Raw genomic sequence first — 19571 nt, forward strand, 5'->3', positions numbered from 1 at the left:
CATTTGTAATTGTTCCTGTCAGGAAAATGGAAACCTTGCACATATTCAGCAATGTGCCTTGGAGAGCAGGTAACCTTGGAGATCCATGGGATGTGCCCCTGGATAATGGAAATTCTGCAGATAGTTCCTGAACTACTGCTTCCCTCTTCATGAAAGCTGAATTCTTTCCAGAGGTAATGTTTGCCCTTGGTAAAATGAATTTTGATACAATAATGTTTATAAACAGCACAGGGCACCCAAAATCCTTCACATCTGTCAGATGTCCCAGTACAAAACTTTTTGCTTTTCAAGTGTGCACAGAGAGAAATGAAGGAAAAACCTCTGAGTGATGAGGATCCGAGGAAATGAAGCAAAATGGGATTTTTTTATTGTTTATATTTGCATATGAAAATTGATTTCTTCTTCTGGAATTGCAGTTTCCCATCTCATTCTGCCCCTTGCAGATTGGCCATGAAACAAAATGTGCTTTTCAGAACAAAGTGAAGAAGGGTTTTCCTCCTCAGACCCTTTTCAAAGGTCCTGCTAATTTTAGGCCCACTCATCAACCTGCCTTTTTATTTAGCTCAAAAAGCAGATACTTTTTCACCTCCAATATCTTTATGGAAGTGTTTTCATGGAGAAACAATGTCTGTGTTCTTTTCAGTTCCAAATAGCAACATGCCTCAATAATATTAATAATGATAATAATATTAATGGTAGAATTCAGCATCATTATTATTAGTACTAACACTATCTTTATTATATAATAATAAAAGAGGACTATATTAAATTCCTATATTTTCTCCTAGACAAGCACCATTAGAATAGAATCCATTTCCAGTAGTCATGAAATTTAGGGCAGCCTTTACCCTACAAAGCAGTGCCTAGATCTGTAGTGTAAAATTGAATTAATTAACAAAATTAAGCCTTTCTGTCACTCACCATTACATTGCCAGCCTTGGCAATACTGCTTAAAAATCCATTATTTGTTTTTCTGTTTGTCAGTGTGAAATTCTGGCTAGAAGGATGTTTCCAAGCTTTGCCAGGAGCTGCACCCCAGGACAAGCTGCACTCCTGAATTCCACAGCAGGGCCATCCTTTGGCAGCACTCCCTTCCTGAGTCACAGTGCTGAGTCTCAGCACCAGGGCAGGGAGTCCTGTGAAAACATGTATTTATTCTATGACATGCAGTATTTTATGCAATTTGTTTTAATTGATGTGCTTTTTACCTGCTATACATATTTTAGTTTCTGTGATTTTGTAGATATTTCAGTAAATAAGACTTTCACCATACAAATTCACTTTGGGTCTTGATAGCTGTCAGTAAGTGAGGGGGAATTATGCTTACAAAAAAGATACCCTTGATGAAACTGTTTTAAGTATTAGTGAATTGTGGAATCCCAGAATGGTTTGGGTGGGAAGGGACCCCAAAGCCCATCCAGTGCCACCCCTGCCATGGGCAGGGACACCTTCCACTATCCCAGGGTGCTCCAAGCCCCCTCCAACCTGGCCATGAATATTTAATAAATCTCCATGGGTACAGCAAACTCAATGATTTTTTTGACTCCCAAATAAATATTAATAAATTGGGACAAAGAAAGACATTCAGTGCAGCATTATTAGAACACTTTATCAGAATGCTTTTCATACAGAAGTTTAGAAAACCATGAAATGAGAGGATTTTTAATAAAACTGCACAATGTTAGTTTCTACTCATGTACACTGATTCTCTTCAAAATTCCTCTAAGCCCCAGAATGAGCTATCTCAAAACTACAAATATTATACAAATATTATATCCCTTTAGGCTAAAGAGAACATTAAAGATAAAAACAAATGTGAGGTTTCTTTATCCCCTTAGTCTGTTACTGTAATGGAATTCAACTTTTGTCTTGTGCGTGATTTGTCTCCACAGAAAGAAATAACAAAATATCAAAAAGTGAGAAAAAGGTAGAGTTTCTTCTTACTGAAATTTTTGTTTGAGGCGTGTGATTAATGCCAGGGAAAAATATGTCTCTATCCTCAAGCTCTTTACTCAAAGAAAAAAAGAGTAATTCCCAATGGCTGTGCTGGTTCTGTTCCAGGATTCTGTGCTTTCCCAAGCCTCCCTTCCTTACAGGGTTTTTAAACACAATGCTGGGGTTTGGGGTTTTTTTGTAGGAAAAAAAGAACACCTGTTTCAAGTACTGAGCAAAAATAGATCAAGAGAAGGGAAGACAGCAGAATTTTTACAATTTAACTTCTTAATGCAGCTTAGTAATACCAACATCCCTCCTAAACAGGATGCTTCTGGTGAGGTCAGCCTGAAAAAAAGGAAAAAAGAATCCATGAAATTAGAAAATGGAAATTAGAAAATAAACCAGGGCAACAAAGCTAGGAAGGGGCTGGAACCTAAATCCTCTGAGTAGTGTCTGGGGGTACTCAGAGAACTCAGCCTGGAGAAAAGGAGGCTCAGGGGAGTCTTGGATCCCTCTCCACAACTCCATAACAAGAGGGGGCAGCCAGGTGGGGATTGGGCTCTGCTCCCAGGGAACAGGGACAGGATAAGGTGATATGGCCACAAATTGCACCAGGAAAGGTTCAGGTCGAGTATTGGGGAAAAAACTTCATGGAAAGGCTGTCAGGCATTGGGTGGTGGAGTCTCCATCCGTGGAAGTGCTCAAACCTCAGTTTGAACAATTAAACATTCAGTTAGAGGCTGGATTTGATGACCTTGGAAGTGTCTCCAACCTTAATGATTCTGTAAGGAAAGCTCAGTGTGAGGGGACACAGCAGGTCAAGCCATCCTTGTGCACACAGGGAGTTAAAGCATTTGGGTGAATTAAGAGCAAATAGCACAGTGAAATCTGACACAAATTCCCAGGGGAATGATCTCAATTAATTTTGTTCCTGATCCCTCAATGGTGTTAGGTTCATCTTTGCCACCCTTGCAGCAGGTTTGAGGTTGAAAGGGGATTTTCAAGGCCCCTAAGTTAGTTTTCCTCAGCAAGGCAAGGTGGTGGATGACAGCATGCTTGGGGACTGAAAAGCACTTCTCAGCTATTGTAGATTAACAGCATGTTTACTCAGCAGGCTCTTCCTGGATGAGTTCCAGAGCTACCAGAAATGGACTTTTGTAATAATTTTCTTAAACCTATTTAATTAAGGAAATAGCAGATGTTTAAAACTGAAGCTCCCACAATCCCCAAACTCCTTGCTTTGGCTAAAACCATTCAAGCCACTCTCAACAAATACCTCATCAATCTTAAAAACCCTGTGTGCAAGTCAATTCTGTTGGCTGCATGAATTTTCTCCTGTGTTTTCCTGGTTTTTAGCAGATTTAATTAGCCTGGTTATTTTTTGCTGGTCCTCTAATCCTTATTTTTCAAGCAGTGACTGTTTAATTGTGTGAGCAGCTCCTTGCCCATGCTCTAAAGCCCTGTTTATGAAATATCTGGGTTTAATGTCTTCCTAAAAGGCACTTAAATAATTGCCTTTAATTTGCTAAAGAAAAATTATTGGAAAATAAATCTTGTGATTTTTTTTTTTTTTTGGTAACCCTAGGCAAATGTGTAGCAAATGTCTGACTGAAGTGAAGGATCCCCAAAAGTGAATTTGTGTTATACCATGTCATTTAATTCTGCCAAATCTGTCTGGGCTTTTCAGGGTAACCCCAAGATCTCCTGGAAACTCTCCTGAACCTTCAGCTTTAGCTCACTAGATTATAAATATGTCATTTACAAGATTATTATGAGAACTTCTGAAGGACCTGAGAAAGGGGAATGTGGCTGTTACTGTTTGAAATCTGATTTTGGTTTGCAAGGCTGGAGGAATCTGTCTCTGAAATGAGGATTTTTTTTTTCAACATTTCAGGATTCTGCTGAAGGAAAACAAGTAAAAGCACAATTTTAAGCCCAAAATACTTAATCACAACAGGCCCTTAAAAAGACCAAGTTCTAAAATTCCTGTAGTTTGGAATTGTTCTACTTTACTTAGAGGAACTGTATCAGCTGATACCAACAGTGTTACTGCACTGCTCCATTACAGCAGGTGGGACTGTACAAGGAATTTTTTATAAAATTAAATTACATTAGTGGTTTTTCCTCATCTAAAGGCAACTTCTGAGTTCTGACTTAACTTTATATGTTGTATTTTCTATTTAAAAAAAAAGAAAAAACCAAAACAACAAACATAGGCAATAGGGTGTTCTTTTTTTTTTTTAATCTATTTTTATAATACTACAATTCAGGAATAGCACAAGAGTGAGAGGACGAGGGGGATGGCTTTAAGCTGAAGAAGAGCAGGGTCAGATGGGATATTGGAAGGAATTGTTCCCTGTGAGGGTGGGCAGGCCCTGGCACAGGGTGCCCAGAGCAGCTGGGGCTGCCCCTGGATCCCTGGCAGTGCCCAAGGCCAGGCTGGATGGGCTTGGAGCAGCCTGGGACAGTGGAAGGTGTCCCTGCCCATGGCAGAGGTGGCACTGGATGGGCTTTGAGGTCCCTCCCAACCCAAACTGTTCTGGGATTCCACAGTTCTGTATTGCTAAAAGAGGTGCTGATCAGGTGAATGATTCCCAGCTGAAGGAATTAATTAGGAATCAGGAGATATTTTGGTGTTTTAAATGGACTCAGCACAGAGTGTGAGGTAAAATGTTCCACCAAACTCCCTGTGACTTAAAGCTGAATAATGCAGAGGTTTCCACTCCTGTTCAAAGGTGTTGTGGTCAAGCTCTTTGTTCCTTGATGCCAGGAATGTCTCTGCTGTCTGTGTGTTGATTTTGGAGGGGCTGAGCAGAAACTGAACACCCAGAGTGAGCTCGATTGATAAAGCAGAGTCTCAATACAGCAGTGAGGAATGCCAGATTAGCACAGACTCTGCTTGCAACCATCTGGCTGAAATCAGCCTCTCCTCAGGTGTGGTGTCCTGCAGCTCTGTCAGGGCAGGCACCAGCACTGCTCGTGTACCTGACAGGCTCTCCCTGCTTCCAAAGGCAAATTTGCCTGGATTTGCATTTCTTCCTCCTCAAAAAAGGTGGAAAAGCCCCCCCAGCTCCAAGCCATGGCTGTTTGTGAGTGCTTGAAATGGTCCAGGGCTGAGTTGTGTTTGATAATTAATGAGATGAGCGGTGCTGTGGTCACCTGTAAAGTGAATTGTGAAGCCAGGGGTGCTCCCCTCACCACCACTTCTCTTTATTCTACCAAGACAAAGCAGGTCTTAAACTTCCCATGCAGCGAGGCCCAAATGTCCTCCTTTCTGCATGTTCCCATGCTCTAATGAATTTCATTATTCTTTTTTAATTTCCATGCTCTTGCAGAATAAAGGTCCCCAAATCATTAACTAATTTGATATGTCTCGAGTACCAATTCAATTCTCAGGTCCCTTGAGAGCCTGAGCCATCTTGTTCAAACACCTCCTAACTTAGTTTCATAATTAGATACACCTTGATTGATGGGGTTTTGTGTAGCACTTGCAGAGGGAAGGAAATCAACCTAATTGTTATCACAATTTAGCAGGTTTTAAGATTAAAAGTCTTAACCAAATCAGTGATTTCCAAGAGGAAACAAAGCCCTGCTCTGTTGTAGCACAAGGTAAGGAAGGTGTTTCAATAATTAATTATTTGGGGAGGAAGAAATTTATATGGCAATTATGAAGAAAGTTATTTCCATGTTGCCTGCACTTTGGGTGAGTATTTATATGAAAAGAGGCATGTGTAGTTTTACCTGTTCCTAACAGCTAAGTCATTCCAAACAGGAAATTCATGGTGAAATAAGTGTTGGAAATTAATTGTTAGGTAGAATTGAAGCAAAAGGAATAAAGAGTTTTGTTTTTCTTTTTAATGAAACTCTTTCAGAAGAGCCCTTTTTCATTAAAAAAGGGCATGGTTTTGAAAGCCATGTTGAATCCCAGACATTCCTGCCTTCTCCCAGGCCTGAAGAGATCTAATACAGCCAGGCATTGTTTTGTCTCCCTGCTCTGTGCACAGAGCTCACCATCCCCTAACATGAAGCTCAGAACTGCACACTAAAGCAGCACAGACTCTGAAAAACAGAAAAGCTGAAACTTAAGGCATCACAATCAGAGCAAAAGGTCCCCACCCATGGACTGCTGTGGAAGGCTGGGCTGGGCCCATGCTCTCCTGTCAGCAGGTGGACTTTGGGAGGAGCCGGGTGGTATGAAAGTGACTGTGCCAGAGCCTCTGGGGGCTTGGTGACTGGGGGTTTTTGATGTCTTGTCTTTGGCACTTTTTGAGTCTGGGGGCCTTTTAGGGTCTTGTTTTTGCTTTGGCTCCAGCCTGCTGAGGTCTCCTTCTGGCCCTGGCCTGTTTTTGCCCTTTCTGTCCTGGCTCCAGCCGGCATTTTGGCTCTTCTGTCCTCACTGGCTCTTGCTCACCCTTGTGTCTGTCCCTGCCTGAACCACCTGTGTCCAACCCTGCCTGCCTCCAATCCTGCCCTCATCCTTTTAAAATTTTGTTGTTTTTTCATTGCTGATAAACATTCTCAGATACAAGGTTGTCTCAGTTGACTCAATTCCATCCTAGACTTTTGAAATAACTCCTTGCAGTTCCCCACAGTGGAAGACAGATGCTGGACTTTGAGGTTAGCAGGGGTTAACTGTAGCCTACGTGTCTGGGTGGAGTTGTGGTTATGATGGAGATCCCACCATCCGAATGGAATCTTTGGGACTGCCAGCTTTCACTCAATGGCTATATGGTGGCAACCTTGGAGGAATCTGATTTTCCTTAATTTTGGGCACTTTTAGTAGCCCTATTACTTCAGTCATGTCTAGGTGATCTTTGCCTGGTTTAGTTTTTGGGGTGTTTTAAGCTGGTTTTATTAAAATCTTGAAGAAGTCAGTTTAATTTTGGAAGAAGTTTAGAACAAGACTCAGTATGCAGTTTTTATAGACAAAATCCGTGGCCAGCACATTATGTGCTCTGGGATTTTGCACTAATGGTGGGGAGAAGGATGCGAAATGGGGAGAATTTTGGTATTTTGGATGAAAACAGGCCTCAGTTCTGTAACCTCCAGTTTAATGAATGGGCATTTCCAGCCAGGCTCTTACCAGGAGAAATGAAGGAGGTTGTTTGCATGCAAATTCCTGTCTGCTTTGGTGAGGAACCCCTGTCTCAGATGAATGCTCATAATCTACTGATTGACAATGGTAATAAATCTGATAAGGCTTGTCTTCAGCTCAGAGAGGAAGGCAAAGGAAATCTAGAGGGGAAATCTCTAAACTCTACAGCAAAGCAACTTTAGTCATGGCATAAATTTGCTTATTAATTGGGACAGAATGCACATTGCTGAGTAGAAAAGGCTGGCAGAAAAAGGAGCAGGAAACTGGAATAGAAGTTTCAAACTGTAAAATGGGACCATTATGATGCTATGTCAAAGGATGCTGAGTGATGTTCATTTGTTACACCACAGTCATCAGAAACTCATTAATTATTAGGCATGAGGGAGAGCCTGTATAAAAGCCCTGTCGTGGCACAGGAAATAAAAAAATACGAAATAAACAAATAAAACTTCTCCTGTGTGGTCCAAATGCATGAACCTGGTGTGTCTTTGCTTGCCTCTTGGCCTATATATTTAATTTTTCTCTCAGAACGACACTCACGTGAGTCCTTTCATTTGTCACAGTCTTACACACACACAATATAGTTAAGGGTTAGGAATGCCACAGAGAGCCAGTTGTATCCTATTCCTATCAAACACAGCTCCAGCCTGGAAAAAAATTAATTCCTATTAATATAATTCAGCCAGTTTTTATTAATGAGGTCTATTGAGGGAGGAGGTCCAAGCTATTGGACTGTGACTCAAATAATTTCCCAGTTCCTTCTGTGACCTTGAGAAAGTTGCTCAATATCCCTGGCTGGAATTTTCTGAGATTCCAAAGGTTTTAGGAGGACAGTAAAGCTCATTGATTGTTCTGGTTTATTGGCTAAAGTGAAAAATTATGCAATAGTGGGTGAAAATTGTTGGTAAAACAGAAAAGACAAATAAAAAGCTGGAGAAGAAATAGGTTCAGCTCAACAATTGTGTTTTGCTCTTAAAGTTCCTTTCTGGCTTTATGCCTTTTTAGTATATCTGGGAAATTCTGGAACAAATATTTCACTTGCATAAAAATTAAAATGTAACAAAAGTGTTTTCATTACTCATGCTTTCTAGAACAAGCAACTTGACTTGAATAATCTAATTAACTGTAACTTCAAATTTGACTGCTTCCTGAAGTACTATTTTTTAATAAAAATCACAGTTTCAATGCTATGCTTTTATATAGAGTGTTTAATTACAATTTTCATTATGTCAAGTTGGTAAGTTTTTAGAGACAGTGACTCTACCGGTATGAAACCCTCCAGCATTTCCACAGCAAGTGTTGCATTTCCTGAGCCTTCAAGGCTTTTTGGTAATAAAGATAAATGTATGGAGCTATTTTGACTTATGCTTAGCCTAAGCTTAGGTGACAATGTAAGGAGGTGAAAGGGAAGGGATTGACTGGTGGATAAGCTTGTAGCCATAAAAAGAAAAATGCTGAAAGAAAAGAACTATTTCAATGATCTCATGATAAGTGAACTAAGCATTGGAATGCTTGGTTTCTTATTGTGATGTAGGGACAGCAGACCCAAAAAGACTTACCCTGATGTTCAAAGGTCCTTATCTGGCATAAAACTTCCTTGCTGGTTCACAAATCTGTCAATCAGCCCTGAACTGGTGAGGAGCTTGGACAGGATGAACACTGCCCATTCCTCCCAACTGAATGATTCTCTTGTATTTTTCCATGTTGTCTATAAATTCTTCACACATCTGTGTACATTTTACATAAATCTGTTTCTCTTTTGCCCAAAACACAAAGACACAGTGGGAAAAGTGAGGGATATTCCACTGAGGTGCAGCTGGAATGTGTTGAAATTTGTGTCAGCTCCACACAGCTGAAGATCTACTGAATGCTGGGATCTTCAAAGGTCAAGGTGTGTAAGATCAGCTCAGGTATGATTACACCTGACTTATCATTTTCTGGGCCTACAAAAATAAATCTAACCAAAACCTGATTGTCTTTCTTCTCCTTTCTGTGTAAAAACTCTGGGAAAAACATGGAAAGAAACCTCTGAAGAACACAGAGCTGGTGGAAGAACATGCAAGCTTTTTAAAGCAGGCTCCCTGTTGGGAAAATTATTACTTATTAGATGTTTTTATTGAGACAGAGAGAAGCTCTTTCAGATGCCTGTTTTTCAGCTTTTAAGTGGTTTCAGGCACTGCTGATTAATAAATATTAGTCAATGTGAGGCTGTTTTGTTGGTCTTCTGTGCACACATTTGGGAAAAAATTCTGCTGATGTAAAGTCATCCAGACTGAGCCCTTCTGTTATTGAACAGTTTGCTTAGCACTTTTAAATATTCAGCATTTGTCAGTCAAATGAATTTATAGGAAACACTGGCACAACTTTAGGCCATAAAGACCCAGCCCACTTTTAACAGGAGGGTCTAACACCCCCCTTCTAGGAGTGTGTGGAGATTCCTCCCTGGAGTGGGGACACCCTCAAGGCCACTCCTTGAGTCTGAGGAAAGAGATTTGTCACTGGGATGGGTGAGTGACATCAATCTCTACTTAATATCTGTTTTTCCAGCTTTATATCATTCCTTCAATAAATAGTGCTCATCGTTAGAGCTGTCTATACCTTGTAGTAAATAATTCTGATTAAGATATTGATTATCATCACCAATTTATATAAATAATTTTATTATTCATATAACTATGCTTCAGTTTTCCATCCCATCCAAAGGCTCAGTTACACCTGTACAATCCTTGAGGCAAACCAAGCCTGGGGCTGGGATTATGTGGTGATGTTCACGGGGGTCTGAGGATGAGGGAAGAGATGAGAATGTTGACTCCATGTTTCAGAAGGCTGATTTATTATTTTATGATATATATTACATTAAAACTACGCTAAAAGAATCGAAGAGAGGATTTCATCAGAAGGCTCGAAAGGAAAGGAATGGAAAATGGAATGATAACAAAACTTGTGACTCTCAGAGAGTCTGAGCCAGCTGGGCTGTGATTGGCCATTAATTAGAAACAACCACATGAGACCAATCCCAGATGCACCTGTTGCATTCCACAGCAGCAGATAACCATTGGTTACATTTTGTTCCTGAGGCCTCTCAGCTTCTCAGGAGAAAAAATCCTAAGAAAAGGATTTTTCAGAAAATATCATGGCTACAGGATTGGATCCAGCCACATCCAGATTCCCCCCTGGAAGGATTTAGATGTGACTCAGCAGGAGGCTCACCCTAATAAACCTTGTCCAAAGCTTCCATTCTGCCCATATTCCCAAATTAAGTTAAAAGTTCTTTCAGTGCACAGGACTAGAGAGAGCCAGTGTGCAAGCAAGAAGGAAACACTTTCCACCACGGCCACTGCAATGATTTTTGCTGGTTTCCTAAGGGCAGTGCCTCAGGATTTGCTACTGGAAAAGCAACAGGCACATGGGAAACAGCTGGAAAGAAATAGTTAAGCAGCATGTATAGTGAATAAATCAGCTGGTGTTTGGAGCAAGGGTGAAATATGGGACAAGTGTGTGGTTTGGAAAGTACCATAAAGCTCCCTAGGGAAAATGCAGATTGGACTTGGCTTTAACCTCTCCTGAAATACAGATACAGTTCACTGACAGGTCATGTCAGAGGTCCCCTCTAACACCCCAACATGTCTTACTGTTGTCAGACAGACTGTAAATTGGATTGCTCCAATTATCTGGGCTCTGGGAAGAATAACAGTGCAGTAAATAAAGGTCTCTGGAGGTTTGTCACAGGCTTGTAATAGCTTAGTGAGTGCCAGTGTCATCCCTAAGGATCAGCCTGCATTGGAGCACTACAACATCTATGGACATTTAACTGCTGCTCTCCCAGGAGAGGCTGCTGTTGCAGATCCTACCCTGCCAGTGTCTCCCAGGAATTTAGGGAAGTGGTGATGTGAATTGGCTGAGAATGTAATTTTCCCTTCTTCTTCCCATCACACATAAAGCACACGGCAGCGCCCGGACCAGGCAGTGTGAAGAATTAACACAGGCACTGCACAGAACACCTGCAACAACTTAGAGCCACTTGGGAGTACAATGCAGACATTCTAAAGGAGAAATTTTCACAGCTTTCTTCCTAGATTATTGTACCTGACAACTGCCAGGCTTCGTTTGGGGGTTGCTGTTGGTGGGTGTCAACATTTCCTGTGCAGGAATTCTTAAATAAAGCAAAAAACCAAATAACCTTTGGACCTGCTGAAAGCTTAAGTGGAAGTTATTTGGGAGACTATTTATTTTCTAATTATTTTTATTTCTTATTTTATTTACTATTCAGTTTTTATCATGGAGTGTGACCCCTGTACCTGCCCAGACACCCCAACAATCCCACCCTGGGAGCTTTGTCCAAACTCTCCTGGGGCTCTGGCAGCCTTGGGGCTGTGCCCATTCCCTGGGGAGCCTGGGCAGTGCCAGCACCCTCTGGGGAAGAACCTTTCCCTGAGATCCAGCCTGACCCTGCCCTGGAACAGCTCCAGCCATTCCTTTGTGTCCTGCATCCCTCATTTATGCTCCCCTCCTCTCCAGGCTGAATGAGCCAAGTGCCCTCAGCTGTTCCTCATGCAAATTCCGCTCCAGATCTACATCAGTGAGTTGTACTGTGTATCCTCCAAACCACTGTTATGTTACCTAGAGGAAGCAGAAGTTCTAAATAGATCCTTGGACACTAATTACAGGGAAAAGAGAAGAAATTTTGCCTTGATAATGTTCTCGGTAATTATCCTTTATGACATTATAAATCTGATTTTTTTTTCCAAAGTTTTATATCTGCTCATGTTCCTCTGTGAAACGGTGGAGTTTATTTAAAATTAGCAGCAGTTTTATTAATGACATTCAACATTTCCAGTAATGGCTGTATAATGTAAATCCTGTAAAGTGCTTAATAGGACACAGCTTCTTGTTTGGATGCGTGTGGTGATAAATTAGAAAGAAACTAATAAAACATGGAGCAGAAGGAGAGAAAGCTGGGGAAATTTCAGGGCAGTGAACAGAGAGATGTGGTTAATAATGATGTATATCACAGGACAGTGAAAAACCTTTGTGTTTTTACAGAATTTTTCCTAAACTATCTTAAATTTGTTAAGTTGTGGTTTGTTTTTTTTTTTTTTTTTCCCACCAGCAGTTCTTGGATTTGCACCTGAATGGATTAGGAAGGAGAGTGCCAATAAGCTATGCCCTGAAAGTGCTCAAAGCCAGGCTGGATGGGGCTTGCAGCAACCTGGAGCAGTGGAAGGTGACCCTGCCCAGGGCAGGGAATGGAATGGGGTGATTTTTATGCCCCAGACCAGATTGCTCCAAGCTGGCCTCAGCCAACTCTTCCAGGGGTAGCACAAGATGTGGGCACATCCAGGATTTTGGGATATGCAGTGATTCACCTGGAGCTGCTTTGCCAACGTGTACTTTGGGCTACAGAAGATTAAGGGACTCTTTGAGAGGCGTGAAGGAAATCTGAAATTCTACCTAGAGAGAGAACTGTCAGTGTTAAGACCTTAACTATATATTGCTTGGTCAACTATTAAATTTCCATCAATACTTGGATTATTTAATAGAAAGTTCTTTTCTTTGATAAAACACAGGTTTCACTTTTGCCATACCTTCAACTCTCAGAAGAATTCTGTTTGTGTCAGTGAAATTTGACATCTTTGCTTTGACATGAAGGGAGTTTGTTTTAAGAATTGGCTGACTGGTAGGGAGATCCCTGAACATCCATGTAGCAAAAATGAGAGTGGGGTAGTTAAAAACTCAGTTTAAAGTCTTCTGCTAAATGAGAGTTCACTCTAAAACCTGCAAAACAAAGTAAGCCCAAGTCCATTAGGCTGCCATAGATTTCTATTGCTGTATGATTTTAGTTGTCAGCAAAAGTATAAATACTTTTGGGAGGCACAAATCCTACTTTCAGTGCTAATGTAAATCTATGATTTGTGTTATTAGCCAGCTTCTTGCTGACCCATAAACTTTGTGGACTGTTTTTTATGACAGGAGAGCTATGCAGGGTATGGGGGGGAAAATCAGTAATTTTAAATATATTAAATGGAAGTGATTGATCTCTTCTAGTAATATAAAATAATAATGTTTGAAGTGACAGGGAAATCTGTGGGAAGCTCTGAATAATAGTATATACTAATGTTTAAATATATTATGACAATCCCTCTTTAAAAATCAAACTGCAGCTCTAAATCATGCTCTGATAGCCCTTATTATCTGAATTATGAGCAGCCATTGCCTAGCATTTGAATGCAGATATATATGGGGTTTAATTTTGTCCTTTTTTAGCACTGGTCAGTGTTTGGAGATATTTCCCTCCACTGACAGAAGTGTTTCCCTCTGTCTGGCAGAAACACCTCTCCCTTTTTTCCTGTAGGTCAGTGCCCACACAGAGCACACATATTTGTCCTGAAATGTAGGCATTGTCCTAAAACTCGACTGGCTGGAATTTTCAAACTTGCCTTAAGGATATGGATGCCCAGCTCTCATTAATTTTAATTCAATTACTTAATTTGGTTACTCATTTCCCATTTTAATTTTAATGGGAATTGGGCATCCAAATCCCATAGGTAGGTTTAAAAATATCAGCCAGAAGATAATGAATATGCAAGGGAATGGAATTCCAGACCAAGTTGGAACTTCTCTGCTGTGAAAGTTCTGCTGAAGAGCCACTTTGCTGCTTTGTGTGGTCAGGAGTCACAATTGAGGTTCTTCCAGAAAAAACTCTGATAGTTCTTCAGAAGTCAACATTCCTGTCTGAGAAAAATACTAAGGAAATGTCAGGGTTTTTAAGCACTTTTCATGTTATTCAACTTTTATTTCAGGGAAATTTTAAATAATGGTACAAAGAGTCTGTTTTTTCCTGCTGTTGTATCTGATATCTTTCATAAACCAAAGTATTCAGAACTTATTGTCAAATTTAAAGCTGGTGACCAAATCAACAGGAGCTATTATTGGTCTTATTTTTCTGAATGGCTTTTCTCTATTTTTAATGTTTCTGGGGAGCAATGTTCCTTTTTCTTTTAATTACCAGATTGCAGCCTCTTTTGTGTACAATAGAACTATCCTGGAGAAATTAAATTTCTCAATTAGCAATGGAAAAAGAAGAGCAATTTAAATGGCAAAATAAGCAAGTCAAACCTCCCTTAATTAATTTTATCGTTCCTTTTTTTTTTTAAGAAAAAAATGCAGTTTAGCTTCACAGGGGAAAATGTCACTTAATCATGCTACATTTAATTGGAACAAATAATTATAGCGAAATATTAATCATTATGCACTGAAGGCCCATTTGAAATGCAGTCAGTGTGAATGGAAGCCAGCCTGCTTCCTTCATTAATTTGAGCTTGGATCAGGTGTGTTTCCCAGGAATCTCTGTCCAATGCTTGCAGCCATTGTAAAGCTTGAGTATAAAATTCCAGATAACTGAGGCAATGGATATGAAAATCCCCACTGTGAGAGCCTCTACACATCCTGGAAGAAATATCAGGATGCTGTTTTCAAAGCCCTGGGTATGTGCTGTCAGTATCCATTGTCATGCCAATCCCATGTGGAATTTTGCCATTAAATTCCATGGAAGTGGAGTTTCTCAGTGCCATGAGCTTGTAAAGAGCTGCTTTCAAGAAATAGGAAAAAAAAAAGAAAAAGGTAAACACTGATTGCATCCATCAGTTTCCATTGCATCAATCAGCTTCCATTTAAACGCCCTCTGTTGTTAAATTGAAATGAAGATGGATTTGTTGTTCTGGATGGTTTAGACATCTATTAATTATACATGCACATAATATTTAATTATTGTGAGTAAGTGTGGCAATTTTCTTGAATTAGAGATTGATTATTCCATTCAGATCCTAGCAATTGGACTTTATGATGTTTGTCAGTTCATAATTATCTTGGTATTGCTAGCTATGATGTGGGTTTTAGGAATTTTGGAAATTCTTGGAAATCCTACAATTTGAGGAGCCTCTTGTGGCTCACGTGGCCTCCTGGATGCCCATGGGAAGTCTGAGGCCATAAAGTTTATTTAAAAAGCTTTTTCCAAGCTCCTGATTGCCTCACCTTGAGCTGGGCCAGGGGAGGGTCTGGGTAAGGTTCTTCCCCAGAGGGTGCTGGCACTGCCCAGGCTCCCCAGGGCATGGGCACAGCCCCAAGGCTGCCAGAGCCCCAGGAGGGTTTGGACAAAGCTCCCAGGGATGCACAGGGTGGGATTGTTGTGTGTCTGTGCTGGGACAGGGGCTGGACTGGATGATCCACATGGTTCCCTTCCAGCTCAGAATATTCTGTGATTCTGTGACCTCTGGGAGAAGGGCAAGCAAGAAAAAGGAGAAAAGAAGACACACCCAGAGGATTTGCTGGTGCACAAGATGAGCTCTCCAATTTCAGCAAGCAATGAAAGCATTGAGTAATTTCCTCCCCAGAGAACTATTCAGATGCTGTGCAGTGTTTCCCTATTAAGAAAACTCTTTATGCTCCCTTGATTTTCCATGTGCCTCTGATCCCTCAGGTTTCAGCTTTTTTATTTTTCAGATTCTGTGCTGCTTTAGTGTGTGGGTCTGAGCTTCATACTAGGGGATGGTGAGCTCTGTGCACAGAGCAGGGAGACAAAACAATTCCTGCTCCAGCTGGGCACCAAGGACAAATGATCCAAATCTCAGGCCCAAGAGCACAAACAACGTGGACTGAAGAGATAAAAACAAGCAGGATGGTGCTTCATAACCTAAAGCTGTAACTGGACAATTAACTCCAATATACAAATGGACCAAAACTTATCAAAGTGAGAGACCCCATGACCAGGTGTCCATTTTGTGACCATTTTGGTTCATCTTGGGTGCAGCCCTGGCTGGGCTCTTGTGCTGCCCAAGGTGCATCCATTGAGGCTTTTTAATAAATCCCTGCTTTATTCTTTAGCTCTGCCCAGCCTCTGTTCTAGGACAGCCTTCTCAAGGCATCACCTCAGCACCAAGGCTCAGCTGAACCTGTGCAATCAGAGCGAGCTCTGCTCACTTTTCCTCTCTTCCTGCTTTGGTCTTTCCCTTCTCCTTAAGTTTTCCAGGTGCCTGCCAGTGTTTTGCTGTCCCCAGGAAGAGCTGTGGCTGAGCTTTCCTGCTCAGGAATTGGCAGCTTGCAGCCAAGGTGTGAACAGAAAAATGTGTGGGAGAGGGGAAGAGAGAGGGGTGGAGAGGGAGAAAGCTCATCCTCATCTAAGTTCTTTTCTGGGAACGCTTTGGAGTTCAATCTTTCTGCCAGGTGCCTTTGACAGGAGTCAGGACTCACTGAATGGATGAAAGGGAGAGGAGAAAAAAGCAAGGCCGAGGCAATTTGAGATAGTATCCGGTGTATCTTGGAGTGAGACAGCATTCAAAGGCCAGGTTTAATTTAAGCAATGGCTCTGTGGAGTGTATTAACCTTTCCACTCTCCCTCCCCCATGCTGAGCACTAACTGTCTTTTCTGGCTTTTTTAGAAGTATCTTTCCAGCTCTGCTGCACCATTTTTCACCTTCTCTTTGAAGGAGATGTGTCCCTGAAATTATCTATTTGAAATCATGCTAATCCATGTGCTCCATCCCCCAGTCAGGAAGGTAAATATGGATTGTAAATGGGGTTACTATGACAAAAGCTGGGAGGTGGGAGGATGGAGAGGCAGGACTAAGGATGGCAGCAGGGTGGATGGAAATGATGGAGTTAGCAGGGCAAAATGAAGGGACCAGGGGGAATGTGGGTCAGATATTCTGCCAGTGGAAATGTCATAGGTGTGCTGGCTTTGGCAGGTCTGTGCCCATTTATTCCAGCAGGAAAGTCAGCCATGCTTTCTAGTCCCAGCTAATTATAGCTGGTACCTCAGGCTCCTATCCATGCATGGGGATGACCTGGGGTTTATATCCTCTTCTTTTCTCCTCTGATCTCTGACCTGACTTTTGTAGTGCCTCCTGAAATACTTGCTGGCTTAATCTACAGAGTTTGGCATCTGTGACTTGGACAGGACTAAAAAAACACCCCTCTACTCAGTATTTGAGTAACCAAGTTCTAGGATAAATTTTATCCAAGGTTTAGGATAAATTGGGATTTAAAATAAATTTTTGTCCCTTTTTTTATTATTACTGACCTTTTCCACTTACTTTTTAAATTAAGCTCTAAGAAGAGAGAAGAAAACAAACCATCATATGTTGAAGCTTGATAAAACATTTTTTTCACTTAAATGGTGTTTTGATATGTAGAAATGCCTGACTCTTGTCATGACTTGTGCTGGCACTGCTGAGGGACCTCGAGTGCTGTGTCCAGTTCTGGCCCTCGTGGCCAGAGAGACCTTGAGGGGCTGGAGCGTGTCCAGGGAAGGGAACGGGGCTGGGGAAGGGGCTGGAGCACCAGGAGGGGCTGAGGGAGCTGGGAAAGGGGCTCAGCCTGGAGCAAAGGAGGCTCAGGAGGGGCCTTGTGGCTCTGCACAGCTCCTGACAGGAGGGGACAGCCGGGGGGTCGGGCTCTGCTCCCAGGAACAGGGACAGGAGGAGAGGGAACGGCCTCAGGCTGGGCCAGGGCAGGCTCAGGGTGGACACCAGGAGGAATTTCTGCATGGAAAGGGTGGCCAGGCCTTGGCAGGGGCTGCCCAGGGAGGTGTTGGAGTCCCCATCCCTGCAGGTGTCCCAGGAAGGCGCTCAGTGCTCTGGGCTTGGGGACAAGGTGGGGATCAGGCACAGTTTGGACTCATTGGTGTTTTTCCAACCTTAATGATTCAGCCATCCCGTAACATTGCCCAGAGCAGCTGTGGCTGCCCCTGGATCCCTGGCAGTGTCCAAGGCCAGGCTGGATGGGGCTTGGAGCAGCCTGGGACAGTGGAAGGTGTCCCTGCCCATGACAGGGGTGGCAATGGATGGGGTTTGGGGTCCCTTCCAACCCAAACCATTCTCACAGGTGCAGCAGGAGGTACCTTTGTGTGTCACAACAGTTACAAATAACAACTTCAGCTGTGTCCAGTATTTTAAATAGTCCATACTGTCTACATAGACCTTCACTGCCATTTCTTTTCAGTAAAGAGTGAAAAAGAAGCTGGAAAATCAATGTACCAACAACTGAATCATTATGTCTGAGACTGTAACAGGGGGAGCGGGTTGAAATTAATTCGTCCAGATGGCACCAGAACTTGCAGGCTGGAATAATTTCTCTAATGCATATTAGGAACTAGCAGAATAGCTTCAAATAAGGGTCTGGATAAAAATGGCTTGATGTATTTTCAAGCAGCTTCAGTTCCTCCTGAGTTTGTGTAATGGATAAGTTCAGACACTTCACTTCTGACAAAGTGGTCCATGAGAATTTTTTAACGGGCTCCACCATGGAGCTCTCTCTACATGACAAATGGGGCTGCAAGAGCTCTCCTGGTCTGCAGACAAGCCACAGATGAAAAACACTGACAGCACTGCCCACAAAAAGAACAAGTTGTGTAATTTACTGTGGGTCACACATTTTTAATGTTGTAAAGTTATATCCAAAGCTGTCACCTTCACAGATTGAGTGACCTCTTGTGATAGTAAAGGTTATGAAATAAAGAAATGCATCTTGCAACTCATTAATCATTAGAGAAACAGCCAGAAGGATTTCTGACTGCTGTTTGCAGGTACCAAAAAGTATGAGACCAAACACTGCTGTGAAAGTTTGTGGGGAAAATAAATCAATATTTTGGAACAAAAAGATGTTGTATCTTCTTTCTGGGTTGGAGTGACTTTGATCTCTAACTACTTACAAATGAATCCAAATAGAGTTTGGGGCTTTCTGAAGTTTGCAAAAGTAATTTGCATTTCAAAAGGCCCTGCAGTAAACACCTTTTGGTTAAGGTCCCAAAAGTCTTCTAAGAAGATGATTAACTTGAGAAATCCTTTGCTAATAATTAGTGGGGCTGACTCCTAGGTGAAATCACATATGGTGGAAAAAAAATCGTGTAACGATGCACTGGAGAAGGACTCGGAAGTCAGTTTCTTTATGAAATCACAATTAAGTTTGTGCTGGAACATTTACATCTGGGTTCCCAGAAATGTGAAGAAAGAAGAATGAAGAATGTTTAACAGCATTACAAAGATGTACTTTACTTTTCTGGGAGCTCTCTAGAGCCACAGGAATTGATAAGCAATACAATGGTTGTGAGGCACACAGTGATTTTCCTGCAGGAGGTTGGATCCCACTCGCTGTGCCAGGAGCCCCCAGAGGTGCTGCAGCACTAAAATGCATTTGCAAATGCAGCTCTTGCTGCCTCGCTGGAAATCTACTGAGACACCGAGCCTGGCAGGACACGTGCTTGGCAACAGCAGATGAAACTGCAGATCCCACAGCCTGGACACTGCCTGCCCTTGGGGCTCCTAGCAAAGCAGCTGCTGGCTTTGTCTTTGCAGCCTCAGGCTCCTGCTTGCTCCCAAAGGAGCACTTGCCAGGAGATGTGTGCATGGCAATCACATCTTCTGAAAAATCCCTTTGCCCAGGATTTTTTGCCTGGGAAGCTGAGAAGCCTCAGAGAAAAATGAAAACAATTCTTATCTCATTTGCTTCTCCTGTGTTTTGCTCATCTGGAATGTGTTTGGAGATTGTT

This window comes from Molothrus aeneus, chromosome 9 (assembly GCF_037042795.1).
Source record: "Molothrus aeneus isolate 106 chromosome 9, BPBGC_Maene_1.0, whole genome shotgun sequence".
Lineage (NCBI taxonomy): Eukaryota > Metazoa > Chordata > Aves > Passeriformes > Icteridae > Molothrus > Molothrus aeneus.